This window comes from Schistocerca americana, chromosome 6 (assembly GCF_021461395.2).
Source record: "Schistocerca americana isolate TAMUIC-IGC-003095 chromosome 6, iqSchAmer2.1, whole genome shotgun sequence".
Taxonomy (NCBI): Eukaryota; Metazoa; Arthropoda; class Insecta; order Orthoptera; family Acrididae; genus Schistocerca; species Schistocerca americana.
In genome coordinates this window covers 270,880,348-270,893,236 of record NC_060124.1, presented here as the reverse complement: position 1 = coordinate 270,893,236, position 12,889 = coordinate 270,880,348, and the positions used below count along the sequence as shown (strand labels likewise).

The 12,889-nt window shown below is 46.0% G+C and overlaps 1 protein-coding gene across 2 annotated transcripts in view; it reads right to left on the bottom strand.

The window, feature by feature from the left end:
- Positions 1 to 11,498, bottom strand: part of LOC124619573 (protein dachsous-like) — a 601,949-nt gene extending 590,451 nt beyond the window's left edge. For both annotated transcript variants that reach the window (XM_047146064.1, XM_047146063.1), the window contains exon 1: positions 11,101 to 11,498. The gene's annotated coding sequence lies outside the window, so the exon portion shown is untranslated. The remainder of the gene's footprint in view (positions 1 to 11,100) is intronic.
- Between the last annotated feature and the right edge of the window lie 1,391 nt (positions 11,499 to 12,889).

The window sequence follows — 12,889 nt, the reverse complement described above, 5'->3', positions numbered from 1 at the left end:
ACACGAGTTTTTCACTGTAATCTAAATCTGCCACCTCGCTAAACAACTTAGTAATAGTTTTTTAAAGATCAAACCCAGTAATGAATGATGAAGGCATCACACGCAAAAAATTGACCATACTATACTAACAGATTTTTGAAAAATTTCGATTGAATAATTAAGTAAAACAAAAGAAAAATAAATTCAAAAAGAGGCAGAACCGACTGTTCTTATTTTTCATTCTAGAATTATTATTAGTATTCTGATCTTACTTTTTCGACAAGAATTGTACTTGCTATGATACATTTCATTATCATATGTTACTAACGCAGATTCCAACGGAATAACAATAAACAAACAAATAAGTGACGTGGAACATAATACAATGTCCATGCCGTTCGTGCATCAATAGAAATGGACCATCTATTTTTTAGTAGTTCCCACAAAAAAAATATTTTTTTGACAAAACTACCTAATAAACGTAAATAATTGGTTAAAATTCAAAAGACCGAATACTGAAAAAAACCACCCCAATGGGTCCAGTATGGTACCAGTATGTGCAAGAGAAATGCAAAGTTCTGCACTTCACGGAACGTGACTGTGACTACCAGATTAATGTCACCGACAGTTAATAATACAAAAAGATTTGGGATACCGCATACGAGGTGGCCCGACAATATGGCTTCAGTTTTGTGCGAAGCAAGTTTCAGACTATGATTTATCGGTAGGATGCTGGGAAACTGGAGTTTGCCTACAAAAGAGAGTGCAGGTAAAATACTCGGACGACCCGCTCAAGTGTATGGGACCACTACTACGTCGGATTAGCAGGAGGCATGGATCAGATACGACGAACTGTTGGGCAGATGGTTACAGGCTTGTCTGACTGCAACACAGCGTATCTGGCATGTTGATAAACCTTAACTGGCAGCAGACACTTGAACATTTCACCGTATTATGTACCTCTCTCGGAAAGCTGCTTAACAAACTTCAAGGACTACGTTTCACGGCAGACACTACGTAGATTTTTCAGTCATCCACGTACCTGTTGCACAGTGATCGTGCAGGTAAAATTAAGCAAAGAGCGCGCACAGAGCAGTTCAAACGGTCGTGAAAGGAACGGAAAGAAACCGTAATATTGTTGCCGTTGCGGTCTTCAGTCCAAAGACTGGTCTGATGCAGCTCTCCACGCTAGTATATGCGATGCAAGCCTCTTCACCTCTGCATGCCTGTAGCAACTCACATCTGTTTCAACCTGCTTACCATACCCAAGCCTCGGTGGATGTGTCCTATCAATCGATCCCTCCTTTTTGTCAAGTTGTGCCGCAAGCTTTTTCTCCACTATTCGTTTCAGTATCTTTTCACTATTTAGCCCGTCTATGCACTTAATCTTCAGCAATCTTCCGTAAGACCACACTTCTGTTCTTTTCTTGTTTGAAACGTTCACTGCCCACGTTTCACTTGATACCGTACAATACAATACAGAGTACCACGTGCCAGGCACTTCTCACTGATTCGTCGATATAGATCTAGAAGTTAACTGCCTTAATGTCTTTATGTCGTCTGTGCAGTTTTAGGAAAGGAATACTTATTTCTTTGTAGTTTCCATTTAAAAGGACACATCATGACTGGATTCGTAACCCGTTAAAATTCGAACAACTGAACAAAAGTCCCTTACTGTATTGGTACGTAAAACACTGAAAGCTCAACGTACGGTAAAGAAGCAATTGTTGCGTCCTTGCATTTGAAGACGCAAGCAATGGAAGCCAAATATTGAAACAAACAAATTTGTGGGAATAATTGTTTAATAAAGCCGTTCACGAAGAGGGACGCAGAGAAAATGGTATATGAGATTCAAAAAAGCTTTCGTCGACGTAATACGAGTAGTGGGACAGAATCCTTGTTAATCTCGAAAAGGACTGGCTGAGGCAGATAAGAGGGGAGCTCACCGCAGAGGGCGCTGCGAGGGAAGGAGAACCACAAAGGCAGCCGTGGACCGGCCGCGCTGTGGCATGCGGGGAAAGTGGACCGCCGCCGCTGCAAGCCGGCCAGGTGCCTTTCCGCATTCGTCGCTACGTCTGGTCCATTTCAAAAGCGCACGCCGTAAAACTGTGAGGGGGCGGCTTTCGGTAACGTGCTGTGCCAGCGGGCGGACACTTCTGGAGAGACAACAAGGAGCAGTGAAACTGTCAACTCCAAGTAACAGCGTGTAGTGTCCGCGAACGCAAAAAACTTGTTCAGTAGTGAACATTTTCCTTAAACTGTAATTTACATTTCACATGTCGATAAATTCAGTTTGTAGTTCTTGGATCCTTAAATGTAGCCTACGACCAAAACAATGGTCTAGTGAGTGCTGACATTATTGCTTGTCCTCTTTTAGCCCTGCTTCAGAGTATGCGACGGTAGTTATTAGCCGTATGTTTGTCGCCAAAGCTGTATTTATATACATTTTCCCAAGTGGCAAAAACTTTTCAGCGTGTACGAGTGGTGCTTTACGAAGTGCTTCATATACTCTGCACAATTTCGTAAAAGACAAGCGAACAACGCTGCAACACAGTGGCGCGGGTTTTCGACGTAAGTAAACAACTCAATATCTAAGATATGTTTATATTGCGTTCAGTCGTTATTAGAGATAATTACGTTTAAACAGGTCGTCTCTGACAGTTTATTGCTGTAGGGTATCGCCACCCCAAGGAACTTTCACCATAATAAAGAGCCGGAAACTAACGAACAACTGGTGTCTGGACGTGAACAGCAGCCTCAAGATGAACTATTCGGTTAGAAAGCGGTAATGACGCCATTTTTGTAAATAAATAGCTTTCCAAATAGTGACTGATTGGTGTTTCCTTCTTAGCAAGAATCAACCTGTACTTTGTACACAGCAACGGTGTCAAAATGTCAGTTTTCGGCAAATTATCGTAAGTGTCGAACATTTATTAAAACAGACACATGATCTATTTAATTTACGTCGGAGAGATATTTAAAAACTCCGAACAAGAGCGATCAAAAATCGATTATACTATTCTGAGGAAAATTCTATTTTATTTTCTCTTAATCACCCAAAATCGTTCAAAAACACCGAGCAACACTACATTCATTATGGTGTAGAACTATACTGCTTGCAGAAGCATCTAACAAAACTAACTTTTAAATATTTTTTTGGTAACGAGTACGAGCAAAAACGAGTTTAAGAAAATTTTAAAGCGTGAAGTGAATATTACCATATCGAAATTGTAGTAGAAATGAAAACGTTGAAAAGTGATGCTATAAAATTCTGCAGCGTGGAAAAATTCTTTCTGTTGCTCACGGTTACATTACCTAGAATTAGGAAAACTCAATAATTACTCTCAGAGTATCTTAAAAATATTGTATTCTGTCCCCTAACTAAACTTACGTTCTATACAAAATTTGGGCGAGACCACACCAACAGATTCAATCAGGAGCTGTTGTCAGTCAATAATACACGAGCGGTTGTTCTGTATGTTTTACTAACACAGTATATTCTATACAAAATTTGAAGGAAACCATACTCACAGATCCAATAAACAAAAAATCTGTATATTCGATGTTTACTAGTTTCTCTAATACGGTATGTTAATGCAATTTCTACAGCCCTATGGAAAACAGTTACAAGCTGCCCCATTATGGAAAGCACTTGCCCGTTCGATTGTTTTTCTGAGTCCTTCATAATCTTCCTCTAATACTGCTACTAAGCCGGTCTGCAAGAATATTACGTTAGTTGACATTCTGGTAAAAATTCTAACCAGGATTGTCCACGGGACGGTGACCCTAACTGTCTTATCCATTGGTAGAACCACGCAGCGTGGCAGCTAGACTGAACTATTGAATACCACTTCTGCAACGGCTCATTGCAGATCAGTTATTTTCGGCCGATCAGGATAACACAAGTCTAATACCTACTGTGTGTAACTCTAAGATCTTGTAGCTGCTTTCGTCTTTGTCGCTAGTAACCTCTTGCGTCTCTGCGTGATGCAATGTATGCCCACAATTGAAGCTTCAAAGGTTACTCTCCGGCTGACGGACCTAATATGCTACTACACTATATTTTCTGCGCATTTAACGAAATAATTTACCCCCTGTAACATGCGGTTTGGATCGTAGCAGTTATTATCAGCAACTAATCAATAATTTTACTTTCTGACCCGCCTGACAACTACAATTAAGCTCACTTTTACAAAATCTTGTTGCACAAATGATCTCTCATTTCTGGAATTTTGTCACGAACAGCTAGAGAAACACAGCGAATGGCTCCGCATTTCTCATGCCACTGGCCAGCTGAACAAGAGACGAATGTCTACTTAAAAAACTTGAGGTGATAATTTTGTGAACATTAATTATGAGTATGTGCACAGGTTTTCTCAAGTTTTTACAGTTTCCTTTTTGACATGTGATCATGTCATGCTGTAAATTTTTTTAACGTTTCGGGCACTGCTGCAGCGGTCTTCATCAGACCGGCGCTGTTTAGTCAGTCATTTCAATAGCTGGTCTATGTATCGATCAATACACGGTCCCCCTGATGAATGGTTGCAACGTTTTACACCAACGCTCGGTCACTACTTGAGAAATTTGTTTGAAATGGTCTTCTTGGTAGTCACTCAATTCAGCTATCCAACAGGCTTTATTATTATATACCTGTGACGTTTAACAGCAACAAAATCAACGAAAAATATCCGACTGATTACAAAAGTGTATTTTTTTTATTTTTGTATTTGGTTTCAACTATGAATTATACAACCGAACTCGTACATCGTCACCACAAACTGTTAAGCATCTACAGACACATCATTAGTATTTTTTCTGGCTTCCTTTTCGTCGAACGTGCTCAATAGTCGCTAGGAGAATGAGTCTTAATGCGACACAGTTCAACTGCAGGAGGGAGGAACTCAATACCATCAGATTATGACATTAGTGGTACCGTTCTAGAGTTTATTAGATATTTTAAATATCAGCTGTTGACACCACGAATCGATATGGCATACGGTGAAAATGTGAGGTAAGTGTTAAATAAGGCGAATGGAATACCATAATTTGTTGAAAAGGTACCGGAAAAGTGCGTTACATGTGTTAAGGTAATGCCATAGAAGGCCGATATTGTCCCAGCAGTTAGGTTGTTATGAAGTCGAACTGAACGAAGACGATTAATTCCAAGACGCTATTCTACGCTCGCAAAAAGGCGGCATAGGTGGTACGTAAGTGAAACAGAGACGCTCAGGGAATTTAAAGTGGATTCTCTGTAGGAAAAACTGTTTTCGTGTAACCGTGTTGGGTAAATTTAGAGAACCGGTATTGGAGCAAGACTGTGTAACAATTCGGCCGCCTCTGTCGTATATCTTGCGTGGCTACAACAGGAATTAAATATGAGGGATCAGGGAGATTACGGAGGCATAGGAACTGTAATTTTTCATAACTCCCTACATTAATAGAGATCTCGTAGGGCGGAGCATGTCTAGTACACAGCATGACGATCTTCCGTTACACATTCTTAATACTTCAGTCGGCATTAATAACACGTGAAAGTGTATACTGATTTTAAAGACAGTTTATAAGTGCAGCTATTTTATATGGCAGGAAACAGAATATTTTAATTTTTTTCTTAGTGGAACGATGCGCATTTCTTAGCGGCATGTGACGGCTAGTGAAGTTAGTACGAGTACAGTAATGCAGCAAAGGAAGATAGCCGGAAATGTCCTAAAAGTCCTGCTTGTAAATAGGACCTGTCCTGAAAAAACGAATGGTCGGAAAAAATATTTCAGTTGGCGTTACGTCCCGAATGAGCAGTGCGTTTGAGGCACGTGTCCGTAAGCTGCTTGCGTTGCTGTATCAACGATTGTGGTGCTGACCTCGAGAACATTAACCAGTCCTCTGTTCAGTATCCACGACAACATTTTTTTCCCTTTATTGTTGCATGACGTCGCTAGTTAGAGGCTGAAGAGTAACTAGATAATATAGTCTTAGTTAGCAGTCTCAGTGTACAACAAACAGGGATACTTGAGAACGTGCATTATAAGATATATATTGTTCATGTTAATAGAAAATTAAGTGTTTATTTCCAGCTGTTAGGTCTTTATCTCAAATTAATCAGTATAGGATCCTCTGCCATCAGCATAGTTTTAACACCAAATGCTAAGAACACTGATTATCTTGCCAAAAACAGTTTTTGGCGGAAACACTATCGAAGAACATTTGTGTGTTTGCGTAAATCTGAAAACATATTCCGCGAGGCAGTTCACCATGGAGAGTACTTCGTTAATATCAACGATTCTCTGCTGTATTGTAACGGCGTAGTAAATGAGGGAAAAATGTCTTCACGCCTCTGTGCGGGCCTGATAACTCTCATGTCATTCTCACGATCCCTAGGCGAGACATGCGTTGCTGGCAGCAGAACTGTGGCACATACTTGCTCGAATACTGTTTCTCTAAATGTATACAACAGGCGAGAAAGTCGTTTCCTATCTCCCGCAGATTCTCGCTCAGTTTCCCCTCAGCGTCTCTTACTCTTGCGTATGGGCTGTGCCGACCCGTCACGGTCCAGGCAGCCCGTCTCCGAAAGCATTCGATGTCTGCTGCCGTGACTCCCTGACAAGGTCTCCAAAGGCTGCAGGAATGCTCTATAATTCTAAGTCTACAAACATACCCTGCAAACCAGTGCGAAGTGCATATCGTGGCATTGTTAGCACTAGCACCTCGGTGCAACTTTCTTAACAGATGCAGCGTACTTTCTCACAACGTTTGGAAAACAAAAGCCACTGGTTTCATGTGTTCGCCTCATTCCGAATCGCTTGTTAGTATTACCACTGAATATTCAAGCGATGTAACGTGCTCCAGATGTTAGTCACCAAGCTTGTAATAGGCTGCCGGAAAAGTCTTGCCACCTCGAATCTATTGCGGAACGGAACCAGTTGCCCCACGCTGTGTCTATTGTTGTGGTCTTTAGTTCGAAGACTGATTTGACGCATCTCTGCACGCTAGTCTACAATGTGCAGTACTCTTCATTTGAGTACAACTATCCTTTTTGAACCGGCCTATCTCGATTACCCTCTACAATTTTTACCCTCCGCAATTCCTTACATTACCAAACTGACGAACCCTTGATGTCTAAGAAGGCGTCGGATGTACCGATCCCTTCTTTTAGTTGTGCCATAAATTCTTTTTCCCCACCGAGCGAGGTGGCGCAGTGGTTAGCACACTGGACTCGCATTCGGGTGGACGATGATTCAATCACGTCTCCGGCCATCCTGATTTAGGTTTTCCGTGATTTCCCTAAATCGCTTCAGGCAAATGCCGGGATGGTTCCTTTGAAAGGGCACGGCCGATTTCCTTCCCCATCCTTCCCTCGCCCGAGCTTGCGCTCCGTCTCTAATGACCTCGTTGTCGACGGGACGTTAAACACTAATCTCCTACTCCTCTTTTTCCCCGATTCGGCTCGCATTCGGGAGGGCGACGGTTCAATACCGCGTCCGGCCATCCTGATTTAGGTTTTCCGTGATTTCCCTAAATCGCTTCAGGCAAACGCCGGGATGGTTCCTTTTGAAAGGGCACGGCCGACTTCCTTCCCCATCCCTCCCTAATCCGGTGAGACCGATGACCTCGCAGTCTGGTCTCCTCCCCCCCCCCCCCCCCAATCAACCCAACCCCCGATTCGGTTCAGTACCTCCTTAGTAGTTATTCGATCTACTCATATAATTTTATAACATTCTTCTGTAGCACCACACTCTGGATATATTGTCTTCTTATACGAACTGTTTATCCTCCACGTTCCTGTTCCATACAAAGCTACAATGAAAATAAATATCTTTACGAAAGACGTCCTAACATTTAAATTTATATCAGAAGTCAGCGAATTTCTCTTGTCAGAAATGCTTTTCGTGCTATAGTCAGTATGCGTTTTATATCCTCCGTACTTCGGCCACTCTCAATTATTATGCTGCAAAAATAACAAAAACACATTCACAACGTCTAGTGTCTCATTCCCTAATCTAATTTCGTCAGCAACGCCTGATTTCCTAGGGATTTCAAAGTAAGTTACATAGGTCCTCCCCCGCTGAGACCATTGCGCAACAAGAGTGAGGCGTTGACAGAGGGCAGTACATGCCCTGGGTTTCCTGCAGACACAGTTCTGCGGCGGTACGGATGACAGGTGCATCGCAGCGTGCGGGTGAGAAAGCGCGGCAACTGGAAACGTACTCCCAAGTTGAAGTCCGCGGGACAGTTCGATTCCTGTGGGTCAAACGTCTAAATTGCGCGTAGATTCACGGCGCTATTCTGACGGTACGTGGACCACATGCGATGTCGCGCCCAGTCGTAACGAAACGGTGCCAACAATTTGACGAAGCCCGACAGACGTCGGTAATGCTGATCGGGAAGGGAGCCCATCGACCATAGAGTACAATGTTCAGGCAATCGAGGAAGTGAGTCGCAGCACTCGCAGATTTTCGACTTTCGGACTTTCAGACAGCGGATCCCGAATGGCTCAGTGACCGAGGGACGCATTTCTGTCGTCGAGGAACTGAACGACTGGTAGTACGTTTCGACCGTCGATTACAGAAACTTGGTGAGTATGCTAAAAAGTACTTTCACGTATCTGTGTCACTTTGAAGTGTAGTGCAGCATTCAAAAAAAGTTACTCGGCCTGCGATAATAATGTACAGCTCACTTTTTGAAATCCCCTCGTATTCTGACAGCATTTCATTACTCTCGCTCCCAGAATGTCATCGGCTGTCTCTACAAGCACATGTTATAGAGACAGATGGAACATGAAGCATTAGTACAAGCGACGAGGTACAAACGGGTGGATGTGGGTGCCGCTTCGTCGTCACCTCTGGCGCTGAGCTACCGGTGTTCGGCGTGGAGGCTGAGACACGGCGAGAGCGCGCGCTGGCGGCGGCCGACCTGCGCTGGAACGCGAGCGGGCGAACGAGTCTTGTGCAACGGGCGCGGGTGGGGCCGTCCGAGAAACGCGCAGCTCGGCCGCGGCGTGCAGAAGACAGGCAGCAGCCTTCCATTGAGCGCGTGCTGCCGCGGCGCGGCGCGGCGAGCGCGTGTGTAGGCAAGCGGGCGCGCTCGGCAGCGGGGTCAAGCGCCAGCCAGCGTCGCGGCTGTCTTTTTACGCGGAGCGGAGGTCACTGCTTCGATGTCGCAGGCGCGGCGGCCGGCGAACTCGCGCCCAGCGGCACCTAGCGCCTCCGTCCGTCACGGCGCGAGGTCGCACTCGCCCTCAACGCCGGTCCTGTTTTCCGGGTCGAGACATTCGGTATCGACTGACACTCCCGATCCTTTACGGACTGCCGTGGTCACAAAGGCATCTGTCGTAGGAAGGATAGTTTACCCTCCGTGTACCCACATACTCGACACAAGCAGCAGCAAGGAGTGTGGCAGACGGTACTACAGGCAGCACTGTCGTCTCCCCTCCTTCCCTCCCACGTCTTCCAGTTTTTTTTCTCCAGTGGTGCGGTGGAAGAACTGTTGTGGTGTGTGGTCACAAAAGCAACTTTGCTGACAAGTGGCAGTGTAGCAGAAATATTGTTAAACCAATACGTATACGTGTGTACCTGTATACTCAACTAAAATAGTTAGGGCGTAAGGCGGAGGATTTTTCCAGATCGTGCGAATGGTGCGTTCAGAAAACTATCGTAGCTAACCCCTGCTGTAAGCTCCAATTTCTATCATTTTTCCGTTGCGGACGTTTCGCAAAACACCTGTAACGGGTAGCACTGTTTGGAAGTGAAATGCAGACGTTAGACAGTTCGCCCAAGAAGAGAAAAGATCTTTTGAAATGTGATACTACAGGAGAATGTCGAATATTGGACGGGTACGCCAATTAGCTAATGATGAGGTACCGAACAGAACTGGGGAAAAAGACACTTATGCTACAATTTGATTAAAAGAAGGATTCATTTGATAGGACACATGCTGAGGTATCGAGGGTTCGTCAGTTCGGTAATGGAAGGAATTAAGACGGTATGATCTGTCGGAGGAAACCAAGACTTGACTACAGTATGCAGGTGAAAATGGTTGTAGGTTGCAATAGTTGTGCAGAGATGATGAGGCTCGCAAAGGATACAATAAAGTGAAGAGCTACATCAAACCAGTACTCGGACTGAGGACCACAACAGAAACTGTGCGAGGTATTGCAAGTTGCTTGACACTTCTCGGTCCGGGTGTTTTCAGAATTTCAACGATATGCCCCTCTTTTAGGGTCAGCCAGTGCAGTCTGGTGAACATCTATGTGTCTCTCGTCCTTACAAAACAAACCGGTGTTCTGTATTTTCTCTGCCTGACCCAGTAGTCCTATTGCGTGTGGGTGGCAGACTGACGAAAATAGATCGAACAATGATTTTATCTTTTATTAGTCTTCGTAGTTCACGTTCGACAGCGCAGACTACCGTGTTCGCAGAAGGAAGTGCACACTTATTAAGTAAGAACTGCAGTTCACGAAACGTGTCCGATTTTGACAGTAAGAGGCGCCGCATTAGAGGGTAAATTCGTAGCACAGGGCAAAGCAATCGGGTCAGTGGCTCACGAGCGCAGCCCGCGGCGGTGGCTGCCATTATTTTCATCTCGGCGGTGCAGCAGCGCCGGAAGGGAGGTCGTGCATCTGGCGACCGGGCCGGCGCGGCAACCTTGGCCGCCCCTGGCCGCCGGCCTGCCTGACAGAGGAGGCATGCGAAAAGGGGAAAAAAGGGAGCACGGCGAGCTGCGAACCAAAGAAACGCGTCGGCCAGGAATTTCGCTGCTGCCCGGATCCGCGACCGGCCTGCCGAATTTGCCTGGCGCGGACCGACGTCACGGGGGCCACGTGCGCACCCACACCGCCTCACTGCCTTATTCGACGGGCCGTTTTAAACCGCACGAGTACAACGCGCCAGCACTGCGGTCACCGCGCCACAGCAACACCGAAGACCGTGCTATCGAGAAGGTCTGAGAGTAGTGACACAGCGTCCTTTCCTTTCCGATCAGTTACGACGAACACACTGCCCAGTTTCTCCTACTAATCTTTGTGACGTACTCGAGCGTTTGTAAAGCACTTCACGAATGTAGAAAGGTGTGTCGGCGACAAATTTTGAGTTACCAGTCGCACCCAACCTCATAGAACAGGGGACGTACCTGCAGTGTTTCCTTCCAATATCCTGAGGCCGTTTAAGCACTGCAAGTAAAACACTGAAAAAAGCCACTCGTACGAATCCACTGTTCACCAGAACGGAGTAATCCACTGTACAAGCCGGAGGAGGCGGTCACTCGCGCACGGCACACACAGGAGGCACGGCTCGGCTCAGCACAGCGCCGTCACACTCGTCGCCCTCACACGTGCTGCACGCAGGCCGTCGCGGCGCTTCCGACGCCGCTCCATCGTCCGGGGGCGCCCGGGTGCGGACCGAGAGGTGGGAGCGAACGCCGCGCCGTGCCGACCGACGGGGAAGGGCGAATGGCGAGTGCGGCGACGGCGAGCGCGTGGCGGTGCCCGGGAACTCGCGGCGTGACGCCCGTCGCGGTCTGCAGCCACCTTGCCACTGACTGGACGGCGAGAGACTGGCCGGCCGGTCGCGCCGCCGCCGCCACAACAGGTTCCCCGGCGGGGGCTCCGGAGGAGCCGCTCGGAAACGGGAAACTCGACTCTCGGCGCGCCGCCAAGATGGCCGCCGCCGCGCGGGCCGCGTGGTGGGGGCGGCGCGCCACCGTTTGAACTGCGCCGACACCCGTTGCCCTGCACGCTGCGTGTCTCCGGCTTTTGACGCGTCTCAATCGATACGTTTGCGAGCCACGCGACTTCCGAAAGACGAGACCTAAGTTCGGACCCCTTTTTTCGTATGTTTATGTATCACAAACTGACTCGATTTTGCCAACCGTACCGAACGTCGGTTCCCGAGCGTCACCTGTTTTACACGAAAGGCGTCTACCAACAGCTGTTCAAATTTCCTCAGGTTGACCGACTAACGTTATCAGTACTTTCGCTTTTTTCGTGCAGTGCACGATTACGATTTTTTGATTTCCTTGTGGATGTCAGAAAATTCGTAAAGAGGAGCAAAAACGATATTTTACAAGGGACGTTCAAAAAATTTTAAAATTCTATATTTCAGCCCCAGATCACAGAAATTGCATCATTATCGGTTTGGACCAGGGTTCCGCAGAACACCAGGATTATTGGTTATGATTTAAAACTGAACCACTCACTGAAAAAATGTTTCTCTCAGATTTAAAAAAATATATATATAAACCTTCGAAATAAACATGGTACCAGGATTCTCAGAGAATTCTGTCAGAGATAAAGTTTGGGAACTACTGGTTTAGACTTATTAGCAAGTCTTCATCGGATGATCAGTTCCAAAAGAAAGTAAAAGGGGAGATAATAAAATACCAGAAAACTAAATTGTAAATGAGGCTGATTCCAACACACTACTATACGTACTTGAATATGTTACATAATAACACGCTAACTGAACAGGCCCGCAGAGACTTTCACAATCTAAACGTAACTTCACTCTCATTATTCGAACTGAAGGCTACAGTTAACTGCATAACAGTATACAGTGGATAACTCATAAACAGCAATTATAATTGCTGTGTCATCCGAACAGGACACGGTCAGGGAAAAAGCACCACAGGCGCGAAGATGCGAGCTCGCCCCAGTCCCACTGAGACTCGCCACTTGCGCGACTTCCACCAGCGGCACGGCCGGCGCTCAGGATCAAGATATCGACTTTGTCTCGGCCAATTGCCGGCCGAGTATAGTCCGCCAATGACCGGATGACAACTGACAGAAGTCTACTAGGGAGATAGAAGAGCATCTCTCGCCCACTTGGTTATAGATCATCGTCCAGGGCTGACTTAGACGAGGAACGTCATTTAGTGAACTCTTTGAAGTGAACAGGCAGTTGTTGTAAATTGCATTTGCTAT